Source organism: Polypterus senegalus, chromosome 14 (genome assembly GCF_016835505.1).
Source record: "Polypterus senegalus isolate Bchr_013 chromosome 14, ASM1683550v1, whole genome shotgun sequence".
NCBI classification, from domain to species: Eukaryota; Metazoa; Chordata; class Cladistia; order Polypteriformes; family Polypteridae; genus Polypterus; species Polypterus senegalus.
In genome coordinates, this window is record NC_053167.1 from 27,823,478 (window position 1) to 27,841,959 (window position 18,482).

Consider the following 18,482-nt stretch of genomic DNA (forward strand, 5'->3'; position numbering starts at 1 on the left):
TGATACAGTTTGTTTTCCAAAGCCTCGGGACTCGCCCCTGTTCCAGGCACAGGTTGAAGATGCGCTGTAGTGGACTCCCCAGTTCCAACGCACAGGCCTTCAGCAGTCGTGGTGCTGGCACAAAGTCTCCTCAGCTCTCTGCTCACCTGTGCTGCTGTAATTGTGGGTGGAGATGTCTCACCTATGCTGGTATCAGCAGAAGGATGGGTGGAGGGTGCAGTACTCTGAGATGAGAGTGAGTTAGGGTGGTCAAACCTGTTAAAGAAGTTGTTCATTTGGTTTGCTCTCTCCACATCTCTCTCGATGGTGGCACCCTACTTCGAACTGCAGCCAGTGATGATCTTCATCCCATCCCACACTTCCTTCATGCTGTTATTCTGCAACTTCTGCTCCAGCTTTTTCCTGTACTGCTCTTTTGCCACCCTGAGCTGGACTCGGAGTTCCTTCTGCACGTGCTTGAGCTCATGCTTATCACCACCTTTAAAAGCCCTTTTCTTCTGGTTCAAAAGGCCATTGATGTCACTTGTAACCCATGGCTTGTTGTTAGCATAGCAGCATACTGTTCTTACTAGAACTACAATGTCCATACAGAAGTTGATGTAATCAGTTGTGCATTCAACAGCCTCTTCAATGTTCTCACTATGTGACCCAAGCAATATATCCCAGTCTGTAGTTCCACAGCAGTATCTCAGAGCCTGCTCTGCCTCAGGGGACCACTTCCTGAATGATCGTGTGGTTGTAGGTAGCACCCTCACTCTTGGTTTATAGTGAGGCTGAAGCAGAACCAGGTTATGATCTGCTTTCCCAAGCACAGGCTGCATATTGCTTGTATACAGTAGGTCAATAGTCCCATTTCCCCGGGTGTTACAGTCCACATACTGGGAGAAGGCAGGTAATGTTTTATCCAGCGTTACATGGTTAAAGTCTCCAGCAATTATCACAAGTGCCTCAGGGTGCTGCGTTTGTAACTTAGCAACTGCGGAATGGATGACGTCACTCGCTATCTCCACATTCGCTCGAGGGGGGATGTAAACAATAACAACAATCATGCGCCCAAACTCTCTGGGCAAGTAATCGGGACACAGACTTACGGCCAACAGTTCGATGTCCCTGCAGCAAGTGGAGATTTTAACGTTTACATGTCCTGAGTTGCACCACTTTGTATTGACATAGAGAGCGACTCCCCCACCTTTCTTCTTACTGCTGGTATGTGCATCTCTATCCGCTCTAACTGTGCTAAACCCGGGTAGCTCCACGTTAGCATCTGGGATGATAGACGTTAGCCACGTTTCACTAAAACACAGCAAGCTGCATTCTCTGTAGGTTCTGACATTTTTCACCAGCACAGCCAGTTCGTCGATCTTATTTGGTAGTGAATTCACATTTCCAAGGATCACAGAAGGCACCGACGGTTTATAATGCCATTTTCTCACACACCGCTTGGCTTTTATCTTATCTTTTATCTTTGCGCCGGCTTGGCTGCCCCAATATCATCTTCTTACCTCGTCAGGTAAATAGGGAACCACACTGGCATGGGCATTTCTTCTCAGTGCTTTAAGATGACTACTTGAATAGGCGAGTCTCGGAGTGTAAAAATTCATGTCAAGCAGTAAAAATAGTAAAAAGTGTCCAGGGAGCGATTCCACATAAAAGAAAGTGGTAGAAGTGATCAGTGAAATAGAGAAAAATAGAGAAAAAAAGGTAAAAAGATACGCAGGAAATTTATATATATACTGTATATATGAGTAGAAAATTCATTTAACTAGAACACAACTACAATAAAAATGGCCAACAGGGGGAGGTGTTAAAAACTAATAGGGAAGGAGAACACAAACATATTTACAGATTTTTACCTTAGTATTTTAAAAAATTGTTAGCAAAGGTTTTGAACACAATAAAAGTGAACCATTAAATTTGTCAAAAAAGGAAAAATTCTATTTTAGCGTTATGAACAAGATACTGCACTGAGTCAAAGAGTTGTTATCCAGCAATATTCCATAAAAATGTGTTCTATTTCAACTGATATTTTTCCTGATCTGTCCCTTAACATTTGTTCACTAATAACATTTCTATATCACCTTTGCTTACAAGTGTTGCTCAAATTGCTCTACAAAAATATACAGTTACAAAAAAAATTGAAGGCATTATAAAAGTAAATGAGAAGCAAATGGAGGGTTCCTTGTCCTTTGTAATAAATACACTGCCTGGTCAAATGGCCGGGGCAAAGACAAGCCTGCAGCCTTCAAGGATACTGGAGATAATAAACCTCTGGGGATTCCAAGCCAAAGCCTGCACAGACCCCCTTTGCACATCCCAGCATACATAATTGTGGCTGTCTCACTCCAATCAAAATTCCATTTCAGGACGTCTTGTGAACTTTTCTTCTATCGTAGGAAGTTGGAGATGATGTAACAGACGGTGGAGATACAGGGAGCACCATTGCAATAAACTGGAAAAAGACAGCAGAGAAAAACAGCAGAGGTTAGTACTCAGTACAGAGCTTACAAAGTGTACACAGTACCATTTCTAATCCAATATAACCAATGCAAGTAATTAAGAAAAAGCCAAATTAGAAAAGTGGGCTTGTTGAAGTTTTTCGAAATGCTTGACATTTGTAGCCTGGAACTTCTCTATTGGCAAAGCATTCCAAAGTACAGAAAGCTGCCAGTTTTTATGGTTGACCTTGGAATAAAAAGCAAAGCAACGTTCCAGAAAAGAATTGTTGAGAACAGACACTCCAAAATACAGGCAGGGTCTAAAATGCTCAAAGCTTTCTAATTATTTAATAGAACCTTGAAATCAATTCTAAGTGAGGCAGACAGCCAGTGTAATGAGACCGAGACAGTTTGAAGAAAAAAAAAAATAAAAAGGCCAATACCTCGTGATCACTTGGCAAAGGCACAGCAGATCAGAGCAGGAATTGAAATGGAGGATTCTAGAAGTGCCGGGCAGGAGGGGCAGCTACTACTTCAACATGGCACACATCTCTCCATCCTTCTTCTTTAACTGCTGCCCCATAACATGACCAGACTCTTCTACTTCACTGTAACTGTTAAAAACATAAACACAGTAGATATTCACTCACGGAGTTCAAACATTAATAAAGTGTACTCTTACTTCTTGTTCTGCCTCCTTTCTTGGTTCACCTGTAGATCAATTATTACCAAAGTAAACCATCACAATAGATAAAGGTTTGCTTAGAGTAGTCTAACTAATAATATTTTTTTAAATTATTATGGCTTTTCATTGGATGTTGAAAGAACCCCAACTTAACTGTCATTATATGTAGCATAATTTTTTTTCCTTTTAAATTATGCATACAGTAGACATTGTGTTACAATCTCTGTATATCTGAACTTCTAATGTGATGTGCTCAGGTGTCATTACTTACATGAAAACATCTTTGTTTTTCTCTCCTGCCTTAGTTTTGTTTTAATTTAAAATTAAGTCTCAGTTCTTTCAAAATCCAACAACAAAGCACAGTAACTTAAGAAAATAAATGTTATTTTGCAAAACAGAACAATATCCCTGTTTAGTGACTGCTGGGACTAATGAGGCTCAGTCTCTGTGTTTGTGAGGATTCACAGTCTGAGGCTTTCCTGTCTAAAATTAAAAAGCTGTGTTAGTTACTGGACAGAGTGAGCAGACATACAGTACAGTTTTCAAGCTAGCAAAATATTACACATCAAATAATAAATATGAGGAGGCTTTGCAGGAATTGTGCACAAATTACTTCTGAAACTGGAAGCCTCAGTAGTCTTACCTGTAGAAATAGCAAATTTAACATGAACTGCACATCATCTTGAATTGGAAATCTTAAAAACAGAAGAAAAGAACAACCAGTTGTGTCTCAGAATTCGGGTACACTGGCATCTGTTCAGCCACATGGAAGGCTGGTTACCACCGGGCATCCTGTAGGGTCAAGAAAAAAATACAATAAAGGGGCATTGTTTTTCTAACTGCAGCAATAAGAAAAGTTATTTCTAATAAGCAAGCCTCCTCCATTATATTCACTTAAATGTATGTATGTGTACTTCTATAAGCTTATAACACGTGACAACAGCAGGTGCCCAGCCTGTCACTGTGCCACATCAGACGCACACCACATTTCTCTGATGGCTTTGGATATAAATTTTAAAATTGCCTGTTTCCAACCATGGAATTTTTTTCTACTAAATAAGGTTAAAGAAATCCATTAACAATTTGTAATGCTACTATCTGCATCCTGCTTTCTTGTAATAACTTAGTTGTTGCTACTCTTGTATGTAATTTAGCCTTCATCATTGTATTTTGTTAACTTTATTATGGAAAAACTATTGCATTGATGTAATCTGATATCAACATAATAAAAAAATACCGATGGCTTTGAAAGGCACACTTTACTCCTAATTCTATTCCTAATTCTATTCCTAAATCGACACCTCAATTACATTGTTTTGCCTAATTATAAGCATGCCGTTCGCTCTTTAAGATAAAAAACGTGGACAAATGTTAAAAGAAACACACCACCAAATGCTAATAGGGTGTTATGAAATAAATGACACATCTATTAATCCATTAACCCAAACACGGAAAATGCTGTGATTTTTACGATTAAACCACGAGATTACAAAGTGGTTTAACTAAAAATGATGTACTTACAAAAAGCTGTACATGTCCATTATAAAGTTCACAGACACACGTCGCATTTCATTTCGCTCCCTCTTCATTCGACTGGAGTTAAATTTTTCAGGCGACACATCTTCCAAGACGTCATAAAATTCAAAAGTTGCCATCTTTTCCAGTAACAAGTCCACTTACAGACAGAGATAAACGACAACACAAAAATGACTTGCAAGTACAAGTCAAATCTGACCAGTGACATGTGTCATAAAACATTTGACATGCGCAGAAGAAATCGGGCAGCGTCATGAAATGAATTTTAATTAAGCAGAGAGCGCATGCGCGAGACAAATAGGATGGGGACTCATGTCGCAAAGTAAAAAAAACACAGATCGGGTAGGGTCGTAAAAGTAAAGTTCTGCGCATGCATGTGCATGCGCGCGCAAATCGGGTAGGCACCGCAGATCGAGTAGCGACACTACAATCCAAGACTCTATAGCCATCTTCCGGGTGCCCCCTGGTGGTGGGCACAGGCTCCAACATGGTTGAGCTCCCAAGTTGTGCTCCTATGGCCCCGGGTGACCCAGGGCGGGTGCCTGGGGAAGGTATGGTCTTTCTCCTGGTCCTTCCCGGCGTCCCGGCTGGGTAGGGTCTCCAGCCATCCACCACAATAGTCAACAGGTCCGCATCCAACAGGGAACCTTCTTTTTTTTACATTTTTATTAATTTTATTAAAATCAAATAACATTCCATACAAGCAAGTCAAGTTTAACAAAACTAGGTCTGAAACAAATCAACTCCAACCTGTGAAAGAGGGGTAAGCCAGCAAAGTAAAACTTTAATAATAGTAAAAATATCTAAATAAATAAATCAAAGCAAATAGAATAAAAAAGAGGGGAGAGAATCCACTTCCTTAATTTAAATGCTTATTCTAAAATGTTATTGATTAGATCCTGCCAAGTTTTGAAAAAGTTTTGTACAGATCCTCTAAGTGAGAATTTTATTTTTTCCAATTTTAGATAATATATAACATTAGTTATCCACTGACTTAATAGAGTTAAGATTCTTCCAGTTGAGCAAGACAAGTCTACGTGCTAATAGTGAAGTAAAGGTAATTACAGTTTGTTTGTTCTTCTCCACTTTAAGCCCATCTGAAAATACACCAAACACAGCTGTTAATGGGTTAAGAGGGATTGTGAAACCAAGGCTAATAATTCATTTGGTGCAGGCCCAAAACATGTGGCCCAATGAGGCTGGAACCTGATTTCAACGTTCTCAGGTTTTGATCTTGCCCTGGAAATATTTTGGACAATTTTAAATGAGACAGATGCACTCGATATATAATTTTAAGTTGAATAATTGTATGCTTTGCACATTTGGAGCTCGAGTGAATTCTGTGCATTTCTACCTTCCACTCCATCCTTCCATCCATCCATTATCCAACCCTCAATATCCAAACTACAGGGTCACGGGGGTCTGCTGGAGCCAATCCCAGCCAGCAGAGGGCACAAGGCAGGAAACAAACCCCAGGCAGGGCGCCAGCCCACCGCAGACCTTCCACTCCTTTTCTGAAATGTTGAATGAGAGATCCTTTTCCCACTGTACTCTGGGATCTTTGAAAGGGTGGAACTTTAAAATGTTTTTAATATAAATATATATAAAAATATATAATATATATATTTATTGATATAAAACTGCTTAATATTTTTTCTGGAATAGAGGTTGATGGGGGGTAAGAAAAATTAGGCAGATTTTGTTTAGGAGAGTTTGTTATTTGGAGGCAGTGAAAAAATATGTTGCTGGAAAGTTAAATTTGGAATGTAATTGTTCGTAGGATGCAAAGATGTTTTCTATGTACAGATCTCTAAGTTATTTAATCCTGAATGTTTTCCAGATATTAAAAAGTGCGTACATTTGAAAGGGTGGAAAAAGGTGGTTCTCATGCATAAATAAAAGATGATTTTGATTTTGTCTCCGTCTGTGTTGTAATTGCTGGGATTGCATTGTGAACTTCCTGCTTGTGGATTTGTTGAGCTAAAATCTTATTAGCTTTTTCTCTGTTCATAGTAATGATGTCTTGCTTTTAAAATGAGTTGTTCTGTTTCTTTAATTATCAAGAGGTTGAGTTCTGAATGCAGAGCCTGTCTTTTCCTATGAAGTGCCTTATTTGGACACCTGGCATGTTCTTGATCTATTCTGGTATTTTCACTGATTAGCTCTGATACCTTCTTGGTTTCCAATTTATTTTTGTGGGTAAAATATGAGATAATCTGGCCACTTGAGAAGGCCTTCAGAGTTTCTCCAGAGTATTCCTACAGAAACCTCTGAGGATGTATTTGTCTCAATCAAAAACTGATTTGCTTGGATATAAATTCTGTAAATTCTTGTCTGCTAATAAAAGTGTGTTAAGACACCATCTGCGAGATAAGTATGTGGGGTATAGTGATTCTAGCTCCATGATCAAAGGGACGTGGTCGGAGATAACAATAGTGTCGTACTTACAAAATGTAATCGTAGGCAAGAAATTGTTATCTATAAAAAAATAATCAATTCTTGAGTAGCAATGATGCACTGGTGAGTAGGAGGAATATGCTCTTAAGTTTGGGTTTAGAAATCTCCAAGGGTCTGATAAGTTGTGATCAGTTACAAACTGTGTGATTGTTTTTGCAGTATTAGACATCATCGCCTCTGAGGCAGGAGACCTATCTAGGTCTGGATTCAAAACACAATTAAAGTCCCCAGCCATTATAATTTTATGAGTGTTCACATTGGGAATGGATGCAAATATGTTTTGGATGAATTCCCATCATCCACATTGGGTGTGTAGATATTTATCAAAATCAGTCAGTCAGTCAGTCGTTGTCCAACCCACTATATACTAACACAGGGTCACAGGGGTCTGCTGGAGCCAATCCTAGCCAACACAGGTCACAAAGCAGGAACAAATCCCATTTTTACAGTTAAATAAATTACCCATGACAATCACATACTGTATCTCCCTTCAGGGTCAGATACTACATCTGTTACTACAAATGAGATTGTTCTATGTATAAGAATTTCCACACTTTTAGTTTTCTTTGTAAAGCTGGAATAGAATATTTGGTCAGTCCAGTCTCTGGGAAGCTGAAAATGATCATTGCTTAATAAGTGGGTCTCCTGTAAAAATACTATTTTGGCATTTAGACCTGTTAGGTGAGAGAATACTTTCTTTCTCTTTAATTCGTAATTCAGCCCTTTATAACATTCCGGCTCACAAAGTTAACTGTTTGGTAATGAAGATATTGCTTCTGAACTTTTGTTGTCAATTTGTAGTCTTAACTTAAGACAAGACAGCTTTGACCTTAATTTCCAATTTTCCCAGGAGTTATTACCATGAAGCCTAATGTTACGTTGGCACTTAAAATTATGATGATTAAAAGGATAGATTAGAAACAGTTATCTCTTTTTCTCTCCCTTCCCCAGTCCCACAGCCCCGCCATTTTGCCTGTACACATGAGGTTAGACCCCACTTCACAAAGTCTCAGTCCTCTGACATACTTAGAGACAGAGCACATCCAAAACAAAACAAGCCCCCCAGCAGTGGTGTATAAGGATTAAAATAGAAATATCTATTGTCAATGCAGTCCAAATACTATAAGCATAAAATATAATCTTGAATAACCTTGAGAGAGTAAAAACAGAGAATGATGTTAAACAGTGACCCTGGATAAGTATAATAAGCTCTAATACAATAAACCAACAGTATGATGTTAAACAGACTCCTAAAAAAAAAAAAGTACACATAAATATACAAACATACATACATATATACATACATATACACATATAATTGTGATTAAAACATAAGACATAAACAAAAAGTGGCTGAGAAGTAAATAGGATGTATAATTATGGTCCCAGTATCATTGCAAGCAAATCAAACACCCGATAAGATCTTTGCCATGCCAGGATCAGTTTTTTTTACCTCTTTTTCTGCTTCCTCTGTAGAAGTAAAAATGTAGAGCTTGCCTTGAATATCCACTTTCAGTTTGGCAAGATACAAGAGTCTGTATAATGTTGTAAAATATGGCACATTTAGCAGCTGTTGAGGGTGAGAAATCAGGGAAAATACGAATGTGGTTATTTTCAAATATAATCTCATATTTCTGTCTGATGAGTAACAGCATATGTAATTTAAATTGTAATTTTTCAAAACACACTGTGGGAGTCCTAGTAAGCTGCTGCTATCTCGGTGTCTGATTTGAAGTCCTCTCAAATTATTTTAGAGAATAGTTCAGCTACGTATTTCACTGGGTTTGGACTTTCACGATTCTCACAATTCTTCTGCATCCATCTTCCAGTGCAACTAGTCCATCTCCGAATGCTTTGCAGAATTTGCAGCCGTTGCTTTTCCGTCAGTGGTAGATGCCAGTTGTTCAGCTGTTTCAATACGCGTCATGAACGTTTGCTTAATGTCTTCCAACTGAGTGCCAAGTGCTCTAAGTTATTCTCAAACTTAGATGCATTTTCCTTAACTTGTTTCACAATTTTTTCTAGCATACCTTTAAAGAATGCCTCAAAGCAATTATTTAAATGTTTTTCTTGGTCATTAATATCCTAAATGTTGTGATGTGAGATTTTGCATATAATTTCATGAATGTTTTGTATGTCTTTATTTGTAATCTAGGCGAAGCAATGTAAATTAGTGTTACTTTGGTGAGAGGCATTCTTGTTTGCCCAACCCCTCCCAGTTTACGACTTTTCCTTGTAATTTTACGACAGGATTTGGGGCATGTGTCTTAAATCAATTTGATGAGTATTTCTTTGCTAAAATCTTTTCTCTCATCCCCCACACAAAGCCAGGTTAGCTTAATATATGGTCTTGGGGGGGCAGGAGATAAGATGTTCTATTTCACCTATTGGTCTGAGGTATGGCTGTTTGGAATTGGCTTGTCTCAGAGGCCTTCAAGTACCATGATATCCTATTGGCTGCAGGGAGTTGGACAGAAAACCTATAAATTTGCTTGCTTAACCACATCCTCTCTCTCTAACCAACATATGATGAAGAAGCATCTCTCTTGCTAACCTGTGATGATAAAGAAAACACAATGAAGAGCACAGCTCAGCAGTCATATTGAACAGACATGTGGCTGAAAGCTGAGCAACAACGATGCCTTAACTAGAGACATTTTAAGTAACTACAAGTCTGTGTGCCACCTGAGTTACACATCACCATTTTATCAGGTTGTATGGTTGCCAATATTCAAATGTACTTTGCATTTTGTTATTATTTATGAATATTATCAGTAATACATTATTTTATGTGTAACTTAACTCCTGCTTGTCTTTTTACTATATCTAATTGCCTGAGGTTATAGATATAGAAGGGAAGGTGGGGTTAAGTTATAAACAATAATACCTTATATACAGTGGTAAGGCTGTGAGATTAGGCATTCTAAGGCTACATATTAATAATACAATGGGGGAAAGTAGAGCAATATATATATTTATTACTCTACCAAGATAAAACACTGAAGCAGCTTCTCGCTTTTTCTTATGAAAGTCCTTTATTTTCTTCCTTATATCATTTATTTCTTCCTTTATATCTTTCTTTAAGTCATTTTTAAGCTCCTTTATGTCTTGGGCAGTGAGCATTGTGGCAATCATTACCTTCAGCTCGGACAGATCGTTTCAGTCTTCTCCACACTCAGCTGATGAAGTGGCAAGCCCAGTTGGAGTCGATGTTTCTGGCTTGCGAGGAGTAGCTGGCAATGCGAAAGGCAAGACCTTCAGTGAATCTTTTAGAATCGATGTGCTATCCTGGCCAGATTCGCTTGTACAATCTCTCCCACTTTCGCTCTCGACTGGAGACAATGCAGTTGTGTTAGGTCCCAAGAAATCTGTGCTTTCGCCTATCAGTTCTAGGTCAATCTCTGAAAGGCCGTACCTTGAGCTTGGACTTGATGCCTGTCTAGGCGTGGATGAAGCTTTAGCTGCCTTTTCTGTTTCTTTCTGAACCCTTTTTCTGCCAGTCATAATTATATATCCTTGTATAAACTGTAATTGAGCCTTCTCGGGTTGAGTAAATGCAGGATACCTCGGGATGATAACAAAAGAGAGAAAAAATATCACCAATGCTAATAGAATTCCACTTCAGATATCCATCTCCCGTAACAGATGAGACCAACAGAGAACCTTCTAAATGATGGGGAATGTTAGGTCTGCAGCAAGAACATATGGCCAAAGGTTTCTGTAGCAAATGTTAAAGTCAGCATGGATCAAAATTCCTAAGTAATGTTGGGTCCTATCCAGTTGTACCTAACAGAGTGGCCACCGTGTGTATAAAAATACAGTATATGTAGTCAAAGTTCTGAACAAAGTTGAGAGCTTGTGATTAACAACTGGAATGCTTTAGAGTTTCTACTACTATCTCTGTGCATGTGACAAAGCTTGGCCCAAACAGACAATTCCAGGGAGTTTCTTTTACTCCTAGTTTCCAGTATGTTAACTGAGGCTACATTCACATTACTATGTTTTTTGTTTAAAAACAGAATTTTTAAGAGAAAATTATTTCTGTCCACATCACCAATTATGAAAGAATCACTAAAATGACTGAAAATATAGGTGTCATTCACCTACAATGGGCATGGGCGCATTGGTACAAAAATTCTTCAAGGGGTAGCGACCAGTAAATTATTTGTCTTCTGCTCTAGAATGAAGTATTCAAATGATATAAAATGCAGTTTAGATAGATATAGGTAAGCAGCACAACATTTGCCATGGAAAGCAACTAATGTCTGTGTTTTCAAATGAAAATGTAGTAGTGTAGACATAGCCTAAGAGAACATAATCCCTACTCTATCAAATGCAATCATCCCTTCTTGACTTTATGTGGACTTGTATGGTAGGCAATCTATTTAAATGCTTTCCAGTCTATTTAGTGTGAGAAGCGTGTTTGCTGTTTTAAATGGTAGTTGCCTTTCTTTAATAAGAAAACTACAGACCACATATCAGGTTTCATTAATGAACATAAGTCTTTGCTTATTGTGTATCCCTCACTGGTCACCATGTACAGTAAATAAGGAGTTTCTCTTACGTCCATTCTCACAAGAACATATGTAGTTAATATTCAATGCATGTTTAGTTATAACAGCAAGTGTTTTTACTGATCACTGTTAAATGTTGTGAATCGGAAAATACATTAACAGTGTTTTCATCTCCTTCTACTAAATAAAAGAGAATGTGCATGTGTGGTCTTTGGTAACAAAAACTTGTAACCAATCGAGTGGGCTTGAATCAATGCCTGGTAATTATGCATACTACATGTGTGTCGCTTTCCTGCATTTCCAGTTTCCTCGAAAACATTTATTTAAATAGCACATTTTGATACATGTAAGTATATTAAAGTGCTTAATAGTAGACAGATAGAGATGACTATAAAGCAAGAAAACTAGAAATAAAAAAAACTTCTGACTTGGCAGTCCCAGTCCCAGTGTGGCAGTATGCAAACGTATTACTGTTGCTATAAAGGAGCCCCCGTAGTGTTTCTTGACACACTTCTGCTCAATGATTCTTTGGGTGAAAGTTCCCAGTGTTAGTGTGTCAAAGGGAGAATGTGCAGAATTGTTCATAATGGCACTTAGTTTTGTCTTCATTCTCCCCTTTGCTGCTACTTCCAGGGTGTGCAGGGTGCGTCCCATAACTGAGCCTGCCCTGTTTATTAGCTTGAATTATCTTGAGCATCAGGTCCAGTAGAACTAAAACTGAAATATTAGTTGTATTCACATTGAGTCTTAAGCTTTAACCTAAGCTGTTTGTGCACTGTGATTTGATCTAAGACCTGATGGAAACCTACTCAGAATATCATTTTACTCAAATTATCATGCAAATGTCAAAAAAAAATTTTTTTCTAGAGTCTTGTCAAAAAAAATACAGATATGAGGTAAGATAGTCCAGTTAATCATGTTCTTCTTATGAAGTGTTTAACTACTTCAGTTTTTAAGTTATATGGGGAAAATGTCAGAATTCAATAAATTGTTATCACTGTCGAGTACACTACGAATCAGAGACTTTTTAAAAAAATTCTGTAAGGATGAGCCTACTTATGTTTCCTATGGTATTATACATATAGTTAGGTCCATTAATATTTGGACACAGACAACTTTTTTCTAATTTTGGTTCTGTACATTACCACAATGAATTTTAAATGAAACAACTCAGATGCAGTTGAAGTGCAGACTTTCAGCTTTAATTCAGTGGGTTGAACAAAAAGATTGCATAAAATGTGAGGCAACTAAAGTATTTTTTTAACACAATCCCTTCATTTCAGGGGCTCAAAAGTAATTGGACAATTGACTCAAAGGCTATTTCATGGGCAGGTGTGGTCAAGTCCGTCGTTATGTCATTATCAATTAAGCAGATAAAAGGCCTGGAGTTGATTTGAGGTGTGGTGCTTGCATGTGGAAGATTTTGCTGTGAACAGACAACATGCGGTCAAAGGAGCTCTCCATGCAGGTGAAAGAAGCCATCCTTAAGCTGCGAAAAACAGAAAAAACCCATCCAAGAAACTGCTACAATATTACGAGTGGCAAAATCTACAGTTTGGTACATCCTGGGAAAGAAAGCCAGCACTGGTGAACTCAGCAACGCAAAAAGACCTGGACGTCCACGGAAGACAACAGTGGTGGATGATCGCAGAATCATTTCCATGGTGAAGAGAAACCCCTTCACAACAGCCAACCAAGTGAACAACACTCTCCAGGGGGTCGGTGTATCGATATCCAAGTCTACCATAAAGAGAAGACTGCATGAAAGTAAATACAGAGGGTGCACTGCAAGGTGCAAGCCACTCATAAGCCTCAAGTATAGAAAGGCTAGATTGGACTTTGCTAAAGAACATCTAAAAAAGCCAGTACAGTTCTGGAAAAACATTCTTTGGACAGATGAAACCAAGATCAACCTCTACCAGAAAGATGGCAAGAAAAAAAGTATGGAGTAGGTGTGGAACAGCTCATTATCCAAAGCATACCACATCATCTGTAAAACACGTTGGAGGCAGTGTGATGGCTTGGGTGTGCATGGCTGCCAGTGGCACTGGGACACTAGTGTTTATTGATGATGTGACACAGGACAGAAGCAGCCGAATGAATTCTGAGGTGTTCAGAGACATACTGTCTGCTCAAATCCAGCTAAATGCAGTCAAATTGATTGGGCGGTGTTTCATGATACAGATGGACAATGACCCAAAACATACAGCCAAAGCAACCCAGGAGTTTATTAAAGCAAAGAAGTGGAAAATTCTTGAATGGCCATGTCAGTCACCTGATCTTAACCCAACTGAGCATGGATTTCACTTGTTGAAGACTAAACTTCGGACAGAAAGGCCCACAAACAAACAGCAACTGAAAGCCGCTGCAGTAAAGGCCTGGCAGAGCATTAAAAAGGAGGAAACCCAGCATCTGGTGATGTCCATGAGTTCAAGACTTCAGGCTGTCATTGCCAGCAAAGGGTTTTCAACCAACGATTAAAAATGAACATTTTATTTCCAGTTATTTAATTTGTCCAATTACTTTTGAGCCCCTGAAATAAAGGGATTGTGTTTAAAAAAATATTTTAGTTCCCTTACATTTTTATGCAATCTTTTTGTTCAACCCACTTCATTAAAGCTGAAAGTCTGCACTTCAACTGCATCTGAGTTGTTTCATTTAAAATTCATTGTGGTAATGTACAGAACCAAAAGTAGAAAAAAGTTGTCTCTGTCCATATATTTATGGACCTAACTGTATGTTTGATCCTTTTTATTTTTTTTATTTTTTCAGGGCTACGATGTTGGTGAAGGCTCTTATTTTGCATTACAAGTATAGACCTTACTGTTCACATGGAGGGATCTATAGAGTACAGTAAGACTGATTATTTTTAATATTAGAAAATAAAAAGACAGCCACAGCTCTACAACTGACTGTCTTCTTACTGAAAACAGGTCTTCTCCTTCTTGGCATTCAATATAACCAGAATAAGCTCAAGATCCTTGCAATCCTAAAATGGGAAAAAGCAGGCTCAAGAGATGGATGACTTTACCACCATCAAATGTAAGAATCCTTTCCAGAGTTATGGTTTAACTGCAGTTGCAGCTGGTTTTGTCTTGAATTGTTTTAGTTGGATAGTGTCACAATTGTACATTATATTAAATCTATTTGGGGTTTTTCATTTTTTTCTTACATTTGAAAATCCATTTAAGATCTTTTTCACCATTTAAATTTGATTTTGCAAAGTTTATTTTTTTATTCTCACTGTATATGACTGATTGTATGGGCAAAATGGCCGCTCTGAGACTAGGTATCTGAGCCAACAATCGGAAGCTTTGCTGGTTTGAATTCTACAAATGCCAGAAGTGATTCCATTTTGTTGAGCCCTTGAGCAAGGCCCATAACCTGCAATTTCTCCATCCTGGGTATGATGTTAACCTGCATCCAGCCCTGCAAGCAGGTCCTCCAACTTACAAGGAAAACTCGGTGGAGGGTGGCAGGTTGGCACTCCAGCCACTGTAAAAATCCTCACACTGATCCATTCCATTCAAACTAGTGTGTTACTGAGGCGTCACAGGTTGCACTGCTGTACTTGGGTCCTAATTTGGGATCCTGAGGCGGTTCATCATGTGGTGGATACAGCAATATTCTGTATCAGTGTATTCTCCCAAACTCTTTCCTCTCCTGCTGTATGAAACACAGGAATCACATCACATAACCATCGCCATCACTTGACATGATGCAATAAGATTAACGGTAGTTACTTCCTTCATACAAAGTAGGCATAGCATTAAGTTCCATTCATTTGTTTGAAAATTATTTTTGGATTCTGACATCTGATTCTCATTCCGTACTTTTGCTTTGGTTGCTGGCTCTATAGTAATTCTGGTTGTGATCGTATCTGTTTTTCACCTTGAGTCAGGATCATGTCCTCTCCGGGTCCTTTTTTATTTGTAGTAATCCTCGGAGATGAAGTCTCATTACAGATAAGATGTACAAAATACATATATAGCCAAGATTGGAGAAAATCAGGACAACAAACAACTTCTCTTGCCTTTTCAACAGTCAGTGTGCCAGCTTGTGCTTGATGTGCAGAGGAGACTGGGCAGTCTAATGGTCTGGAATCCCTACAGATTTTATTTTTTTCTCCAGCCATCTGGAGTTTTTTTTTTGTTTTTTCTGTCCACCCTGGCCATTGGACCTTACTCTTATTCTATGTTAATTAATGTTGACTTATTTTATTTTATTACTGTGTATTTTATTTTTCTATTCTTCATTATGTAAAGCACTTTGAGCTACTTTTTGTATGAAAATGTGCTATATAGATAAATGTTGTTGTTGTTGTTGTTGTTGATGTGTAACAGCAGTTACAGGTAGCACTGATCACAGAGGGAAGTAAGGTTGATGTGAAGTGGCACTTCCTGCTTAGTGAAGGAGACAACACTAAAGTGGTTGAGTTGGAATAACTGAACATTCACTGCTTAGCCAGGCACCAAAGCATCAATGGACCAGCAAGACTGAGGATCCCAGCTCTCCTTAATCAAGTACCATTCTAGAAGCCCATAGCTTGCACCCTTGACTCAGTGCGTCTCAATGATGAGACTTACACACCAGGATACCCAGCCTCCAAGATAGTCCCTGGTTGCTGAATGCCCATTATTAGGGCTAGATTGTAATGCAGCCTGTTTTTTTGTCAACATCTCTTCAATGTGCTCCTCTCCTTAGGCCTGCTGATGAGGCTTCATTAATCGCAGTATCATTTCTGAGTGTTGTAAAGCAAGGTTGAGAGTTTGATACATAGAACATAAAGAATATGCAACAACTCAATAGGGAATGTAATAAAAACATTACAGGAATGAAACTTGGTGCAAGTCACGCTTTCATACACACCTTACTGATGATGACCTTCCTCTGCTGTCTAACATCTACAGTACGTATTGAGTCATGTGGAATAGTTGCCGTTTGATTGATTTCTATATCATTGTATATTTTTGCAGAGAATACAGTTAGATATTTAATCAAAATCTAACCCTAATTAAAACAACCTCTAAAATTCTTATTGAATTTATTAATGAGTTAAGACCTTTGCAATACTTTATGGTATTTTCAAATGAATAACTGGTTACAACACCTGTATCAGTACAAACTGCAGCCATTTATTCCTTTTTTGTTGATTTTTGTCGGGCCAGAGGAGGAATTGTGGCAAACGTCTTCTTGTAGAGCTTTTAGTATTTTACTGTAATTCAATGACATTTGTGTGTTTTCAGGTAGAAATTCCTTGTTATATACACTGCTACAACATTTCAGCTGACACTATTGCTCAGCTTTCGAGTATGTCATTTTGATTTATAGCAAATAACAATAAGGCATGTTTATAAATAAACAGCAAGATATAAATCTAGCATGCGATTTCATTGAATAATTTTTGCAAGACTTAAATTTATGTATGAATTACAAGTACAGGACACAGAGGTCTATGTTTGTTTGACTGGATTAATTAGCATAATGCACTTTACTATTTTCTTTTAAAAGCAAGTTTGAAAGGGGGGGCAGGTTAGTAATTAAGGTTAAATTTACTCCCAACATGTTATCACTTTCTGCAGTGGGTTGGCACCCTGCCCGGGATTGGTTCCTGCCTTGTGCCCTGTGTTGGCTGGGATTGGCTCCAGCAGACCCCTGTGACCCTGTGTTCGGATTCAGTGGGTTAGACGATGGATGGATGGATGTTATCACTTTTCATTTTTCAGACTGCTCTTAACTCTCTAAAATGTCACACTTTGCAGCATTGAAGCTTCTTCTGTGACACTATATTTTACTCTTTGTTGCAGACACTCTTCCCAGTCTTCTTCCAAAGTCTGTTAATAATGTTTTATTTGGTCACAGTCGTGGGTCTATTCGTTTAAGAATGTACTTGTTTGTACTGTAAATATCCTTGTGATGGTGTACTGTGTACATTTAAAGAGCCATCCATCCATACATTAATTACCAAACTTGTTTAAAAGAGCCTATAGTCATGAAGGTTGGCAACACTGGGAGCTAGTCCATCACCAACAACAACAACAACATTTATTTATATAGCACATTTTCATACAAATAATGTCGCTCAAAGTGCTTTACATGATGAAGAAAAGAGAAAAAAAGACAAAGTAAGAATTAAAATAAGACAACATTAATTAACATAGAATAAGAGTAAGGTCCGATGGCCAGGGAGGACAGAAAAAACAAACAAAAAAAAAAACTCCAGATGGTTGGAGAGAAAAAAAGTTAAATCTGCAGAGGTTCCAGACCATGAGACCACCCAGCCCCCTCTGGGCATTCTACCTAACATACATGAAACAGTCCTCTTTGTATTTAGGGTTCTCATGGAAGGACTAGATGATGGTGGTCATGTAGACTTCTGGCTTTTAATCCATCAATGTAGGAACATCATGGTGCTTTGATTAGGTGGTGGTGGCGCAGATCACCACCACAGAAAACCGGGAAAAGAAACAGAAGAGAGAGTAGGGGTTAGTACAGATTTTAGAGTCACCATGAACAGTTATGATAATAAATTGAATATACAGAGTATAAGAATTAAATTAAAATGAAGCATTTCTGGAAGTTTTGCAGACCAAGGACCATTTTGTCAAAGTCAAAGATATGGAGGACCATTAATGGCTGATGGCCACTTATTGTCATAAGTTTTGTGGATTACAATTATCACATTATTTTATTCTACATGTACTCATGTGAAAAATACTGCAAAAACCCAAGGTGCAAAGCACAAGGGTTTTTGCACAAACTCAAATACTGAGTTAGTAGGCCTACACATGGCTGGTTATTAGAAGGCGTCTCCTAAATTTAGATGCCTTCCCAGTGTTACACCCTTATAAAGGG